Source organism: Cyprinodon variegatus, unplaced genomic scaffold, assembly GCF_000732505.1.
Source record: "Cyprinodon variegatus isolate N-32 unplaced genomic scaffold, C_variegatus-1.0 Scaffold95, whole genome shotgun sequence".
Taxonomy (NCBI): domain Eukaryota; kingdom Metazoa; phylum Chordata; class Actinopteri; order Cyprinodontiformes; family Cyprinodontidae; genus Cyprinodon; species Cyprinodon variegatus.
In genome coordinates, this window is record NW_015150548.1 from 972,119 (window position 1) to 979,393 (window position 7,275).

The window sequence follows — 7,275 nt, forward strand, 5'->3', positions numbered from 1 at the left end:
AGGATTAATCGATTACTAAATTTGTTTACATTAATTCAATAATTGATTAATCACCATTAATCCAATTAATTGTTTAAGCCCTAGATAAAATACATGAAATGAACTAAACAGAGTAACTGCAGCCCAGATGTACAACTTATATAGTGAAGTTAATATTTTAAATTCTCAGTGTCAGTTCCTCTTCTAGTTCCTATTAACATGTTAACACAATAAATGTATTTGCCATCCTTTGAATGTATTATTTTGCTTTCTTTCATGGTACAGAGAGAGCATATAAAGAATAACAGTGTGTTTTACCTCTGCAAAATTATCTATCTTCAAAAGAAAATACAGGATAAATCCACATATAACATATATTTAGACTATATTTAGTTAAATAGGCAGGTATTTATCTACTGTCTCACTGTTCAATTGAAATGCGAACCTTTTCAAAGTGGAAAAAAGTCATAATTCCGCATTCATCAGAGCTGATGCAATCACATCAGGCCAATGGTGTCCCTACCAAAGTTGAAATCAAACCTACACCCTTGGTTACAAGGCTCTATAAAAGTTACATTTCCTGATTCAAGAGAACCTTAATTTGGTATTTCCAAATTGGACTGTAGCCCTTAGAGTATTTTTAATCATGCCTATGACAGTTGCATCTGCAAAGATATTCAGCAAGCTGAAGCTCATTAAAACATAACTTCGTTCAAATATGAGCAATGATCGCTTGTTCCAGTTAGCAGGGATATCTATTGAAAACAGTGTGGCACGGTCTATTTCATTTGATGCTATACTTGCCTAATGGGCAAGTGCAAAGTCACGAAATGTTGCAGTTTAAATGTCATAAACGTTAAAACTCTGACATGGAGTCCAGGCTGTTAAGATTTAATATTTCCGCTACTGTTATATATTTGTACTTTATTAACCTTCTTTAATAAATACAAATATTGGGGGTGGGGGGCAATGATGCATTCGCATCCACCTCAACAATATGTAGTTGTGCCCCTGTTTAAGCCCCATTTACACTACCTCCTGGAAACCGATATGTGCCGAGCTTGGATCAGTTAACCATTACAAGTGAATTTTGTGAATTTACTTGACAGAGTCAGTTTTTGGGAAGTGGACACCACAAACAATAGTCTAATCAGGACATACAGACACAGGAAAAAACGACGGACAATAAGGCTCATCACACTGCTAAGCAGAGTCATCACTGGAAATTGTGTGGCACAGTAGGGAAGCTAGTATTTTTATGAATGTCTAAAGTTTTTCTGAAGGTTTTAGTTGATTATGGAGGCTGACTGTATGGGGATGACACAGTCTGCTCATACCCTCTTTGTTATCTGAAGACCGAGCCAGAACTGATCCACACCAAGCCCTACTGATGAACTAGTACCAGTTTATAGCAGTTTGGTTTTGTCTGGCGCGGTCCAATTCAGTTGTCCGTGCCATTTACACTCAGCGTTATCTCACGGTTTCAAAAGGGTAGTGTAAATGGGGCTATATATTCATCAATGAAACTGACCCCACTCATGATGTTGCAATGCTAGCCCACCTCCCAGACACTTCTCAGCCAATAGGGTCTGTTACCTATTTATTAAGTTTAGTCCCTTTTTTTTTATGAAGTTATGCTTAAGTAATAAACAAATAGTTGAGTTTAAATTAAAAGTTTAAAAGTGTAAATGTATTCTATGCTACTTATTACATTTCAGTTAGCAGAAATTTAAAGTCGTAGGGAAGTGATATTTAAATGTCTAATCATTCTGGTTTAAACATGTATATAAATGTACTCTTTATCAGACGATATTGTCCCAAAAGTTAGAACACATCTATTTAAAAAAAAAATCCTATCTTAAAATCTGTGCTATTTTTTATCCATTATCCAATGCAGGCCAGTTAGTTATACGTCAGCTTATACACCTAAATTCGGCCAATCATATATCAACGGTCATCTGTCAATCAATTTTCTTTGGTCATAGCATCTTGACTCATATGTAACAGCTAATATACGCAACGGTTGAAATAAGAATCATTTACTTTCCCATTCCCATGCTTCCGACAAATCGGCCACAACCAAACTTGCTTGGGAACCTTCCGCTGCAATAATCCCGCTCCACTTGATAAACAACCAATCACATTCGCTTTATTCACTTGTGTAAAGTCAGGCACCACTCGGGAGAATTTGGAAATGCAACGGTTTGAAAAGCCGTTTCCCTACAACTTTAATGAGCCTTGATTAAATTAGATTCAAAATTCAGAAGTGTACATCATTTAATTTCAATGCACTCCAATTGGTTAGAATTAACTGATTTATGATATTGTTTGTTTAGCTCATAAGATATAATTACACTCTACTCAGTTCATTTTAGCCTAAATGAGTACAGTGCAATTGTTAAATAACCAAAAGTTTAGTATATTAACTTACTAACATACAAAGAAAGACAGTCATTTTTGGTATAGGCTAATAGTTTTCATTTTTTTCCATTCTTATTTAGCCTAGTTACACTTTTTTATAGATGACATTCTGATTTACCGGGACATTTACCACATTTCACGTCATTACCAGGGTTGGGTCCAATATGAGTTGATGGTTGACTCCCCCTAGAGGCGTTGAGCTCTTCCGTGATTCGAATCTGTTTGCAGGCTTTCTTGACTTTCATTTGGTATTTTTCTGCTTGCAGCTGTTTTCCCTGTGTTTGTTTTTTAGGATAATTTATTTATTTTAGCAGGTTTGCACTTTGCTTCTCTATATTTTTAGTGATTGCAGCTTTTCGCTAGAGGCCACTTTTGGTCTTTACGTTAAATTTGCACCTCTCGAGAATCTGGGACAGTGTTTAATTCTATGGGGTGGATTTTGTTCCTTTACTGTTCCATGCAAAGAATACGCATTGTAAATTAAAAATTGAAAAATTAAGCTTAAAAAAAGCTTTAATAACGGTACTGTTCTTAGACTTGATTTTTACATTTTCTTTCATATATACATTGTTTTCAAATTTTATTTTTTTCAAATTAATTTTTTATACATAATATATACAATTTTACTTTTTTATTTATGTTTTTAAGATTTAGTTTTACGAGTTGCAGTCTTTTTAAATTGTACTTTATAGATCTCATTTCCTTTAATTCTGGGGGCAGGCGTTGCAAAAACACATTTCTATGGTGTGCATGGAAGCGAACCTTTGTATTGGGTTTTAAGCAAAAATAATGTGATCTGTAAAACACAATTGGTAAACTCAATGGAAAAAGAAAAACCGGGAAAAAAGCAATGCAACAATATGAAATATGCTAAAAAATTTAGAAAAAGAATTTAGAAAAAAAATATCATTTGTAAACAAAAAATTGGAAAAAAAAAAAAAAACTCTTTTTGATTGAAATGTTATTCATATTCCCTGACAATAGCTGGTGGACCAAGCAAACCATATAAGTGAAAAATATGTTTATCCAAAAGTAATTTCCCATTTAACATCTTCAAAATCTTTCTAACTTTTTATGTACCTGCATAAAAAGCTGGTTGTTTTACAAAGTCTTCCAACATAAAACACTGTTTGGTTAAGCCATCTGTGAGACATATGTGGCCAAAAAAAGAATAGTGACCACCATAACAAGATTTTATTTGGCAGGTTAGATGCTTCCAAAGCTAACAGAAATTAACCTGATTTATGCTGTTCAAGGTTCTGGGAAGGATCAAGATACAGTTGTTTGTAAGTTGGATGTTACTTGCAACCTTACTGCTAGTACTGCCCTATAAAAATGGTTTAAAAAAAAAAAAAAAAAGCCTAGATGTTAGCTTTCATAATCTGAAATCTGAAAAAAAAAAGTCCAAGGACTGACCAGCCCAGGGAAATACATTATTCTTCAACAGTGCCTGTGGCTGACTTTCAGAAAAACAATCAAGATTAATCTAATAAATCTGATGAAATCCATGCTATAATTCCGGTCAATACATCCACCAGGGTTCATGCAGTTTAATTAAAAAACAAAATTAAACATGCCCCCACATGATCCTCTTCCCTAACAGCACTTGACAGTGAATACAACTGAATTAACGCAGACACGGTGTGGTAAGAGGTGGATTTGTTATCCGGATAATTACACCCGGGATGCCAAGCAGAACAAAAAAAAATAGAAAAAAACCCTGAATAATAGAAAAGATAAGTTGATAAACACAGCGTTTGAATGCTTGATTACATGTACTCTGTCACCCTGTCCCTGCTGATACCTACATCGGCATCAGGCGATAACATCTTTGTAATTCTAGTAGGGCAACAAGATTTAAACATGCATGGCAGCATTTTAATTCTGTTGACACCATATTTAATTAATGCTTATTCGGCAGCAAGTTGTTAATATGCATTAAAAAGAAAGGTTGGAAAGGTATTTTATCTAGAGTTTACCGTTTAGATCCCAACATCTGAGTGGATTTCTAAATGAAAAGAAAGCAACAAAACGTAGTTTGATTATTAGAAATTGAGCTCAGGGGAGGGTTTCATTTTCTCCCTCACTCTGTGATTGTTTAGCATCCTGCAGGATTATGAGCTCGCCCTTGAATCGTCTACTTTCTCTGCAGCTCTAAAACGCCAGAGCCGATTTAGAAGCAGTGCCTTTTGTTTCATATGCAATGATTCAGTTACAGTTTCCATCGTCGGATGAGGACATAAATGGTGTAACCAATGCATATTTGAAGCCCCTTTAATAAAAGAGAAGGAAATTCTTTGGGCAAAACATTAATATACCTGATGAGCTCTTTTTACAGAACATTTGTTCAGAGGCAGCTACTAATACCTGTAGGTGCTGTATAGGTGTCTGGCAGCCATATTGGAATCTGCCAACAGAGATGGAGACATGCTGAGAGAACCAGCAAATCCCTTCTTCTTGCAGGCTCTCTATGAAACGTTACTGAATGATAACAAGGATGAAATTACAAGCAATCTAACGCCTGATTGCAGGAATCAAACTCTCCAGTTGCAGAACTGCAGGGTTAATATAAAAAAGAAGAAATGCAGTCCAGGGATTCTGGAGCAGCTGAAAGCTCAGGTATTCTCAATTATCGGGAATATGTCATAGTTGCTGTCCGTAATTAAAGTCTAATCACGCTGGTTGATTCAGAGAAGCAACCTCGTCAAACTCTCATTAATCTTCCTCTCTTTGAAGGCTAGATCCAGACACGCAACGGGGTGGATTAAAATTATGGGTTTGATCAAACTTTGGATGTTTAGATGAGAAAAAATTGAACATCTTGTAATAGAAAAGGAATTGAAATGTTGAAAAAATAGAAATGCAATGCAAATATGACCTCCAGAAAATCTTTATCAGGGATTTGATGCAGCACAATCCTAAATATTATGTTTAATTTTTGAATATCTCATATTAAGCACGCATTTTTATAACATCCAGTCTTAAAACAGTACCTAGTTACTGTATAGTTACTAGTTACTTCTCCAATTTCTATGATCTAAAACAGAGGTCTGCAACCTTTCATATCCAAAGAGCCCTTTTGCCCAGAGTACGACCAAATAAAAGTTTAGAGCCGCAAAATATACCATGACTTTATCTAGAAAGCCTTTTTTTTTAATCTTGTATAGGAAATTAGTTGTTGCCATCTCAAACAATCAATCTATTTTTAATGTTAAAACGTATAATTTTCAAGCTAATTCATAGAAAAATGTCTCCTAAAACATATTTCTGGTTCTTTTAATCTCATTCTTTTCCATCTTATAAAAAACGCTAAAGCTATTGATACCAGACGGTATATATTATAGTAAATTATTTAGCTCTTTATGTTCATTTTAGCCACTATTAAGAGCCGCTGGAGAGGGTCCAAAGAGCCATATGTGGCTCCGGAGCCGCAGGTTGCAGACCCCTGATCTAAAAGGTCAAAGAACTTGGATATCTTTCCTGCTATTAAAGCTTTAAATATAACTGGGATTTCAATTATGCAATGTAAAATCATTGTTATTAAATAATGAAATAACTAATTAAAAGGACCACACATACACTGAATGCTTAGCTGCACCAATTTAGTGTGTGTGTGAGATATGTGAGATAATGTAGATGCTATCATGTTTGCCTCTGACAGCCTTTAACTGGCTATGAAATAGAAATGAAGCTGAAATATAAAGCTTTCAAAGCAATTTGTTTCAATAGAATTAAACAAGGCATTATTTCCAGAAATAAAGAAAAACAGATGGGGACAATAAAACCAACAGTTCTGTATGAAAAAAATCAGAAGTGACTTCAATATAACACCTTCTTTTGCCTTAAAAAGTTTTTCAAATTTCCATTTACAAAACTTGCACTTTGATTGCCAAAATAGTGAAACAAATTTCACTTCATATGCTGTAGTTCCAAGAAAAAGGAAACAGGTCTGATCTTCACACTTTTTCACACGTTTTTATAGACAATATTGTTTTAGCAAACACATCATACTATGCTGATGATGATATGATAGGCGGAGGTGGCCATATTCTCTGTAACGAGTTAATTAAGTTCCATTATTGTTGCAAGGAACACATTTTGTGATTGGAAATCTGTTAAATAGATAAATAACTTTGCTTTTTTAGGCCATTTAATTTTGTTCCACTTTTCTTTTTTAATTTTTTTTTTTATATTTGTAATGTATTATTATCATTATTATTATTTAACATTTCTCTTGTCAGACTGACTTTTACCCATAGGATTTTTTCTTTATGCCTTCTTTTATAGATGATATTCTCTTTACTTCTGGGGGCGGGCTTTCCTCTGAATTGAGGAGGGAAGACATATTTCTATTGGTCATCATTGGAATTAGTAATAAGAACTTTACTGGTCAAAAGTGAGTGTTTGCAACATCTGGAGGACCAGCTCTACCATATCTAAAAATAAATACATAAATAATATAATAATTGCCCCCAAAAATACAATGAATAAATAAAAGTAGGTAGAAATTAAATTATACAGAGAGACATAAATGTAAATATCTCTTAATTAGCTTCTTTATTTTTTCACCTTTGTAATAATTTACCTTATTTATTTATTGTCCGTTATAATTTTCAACTTTATTTATTAATTACTTCTTTTGGAAAAATTAGTTACTTCCAAAATCCTTTTGTTTTTTTATTTATAAAGCCTTATTTCTGAATTGCATTTTTTTTTTTACTAATTTCTAATTACTAAACGTGTTAATTGCTTTGTAACAATCACGTAAAAAAATTAACTCCATCTATTTAAAAGTGGTGTCCTGATTCATGACAATATTATCCAGGAAAACCAAAAAAAATCTTTAAACAACAAGCTGCAGATGAGCATTTCAGA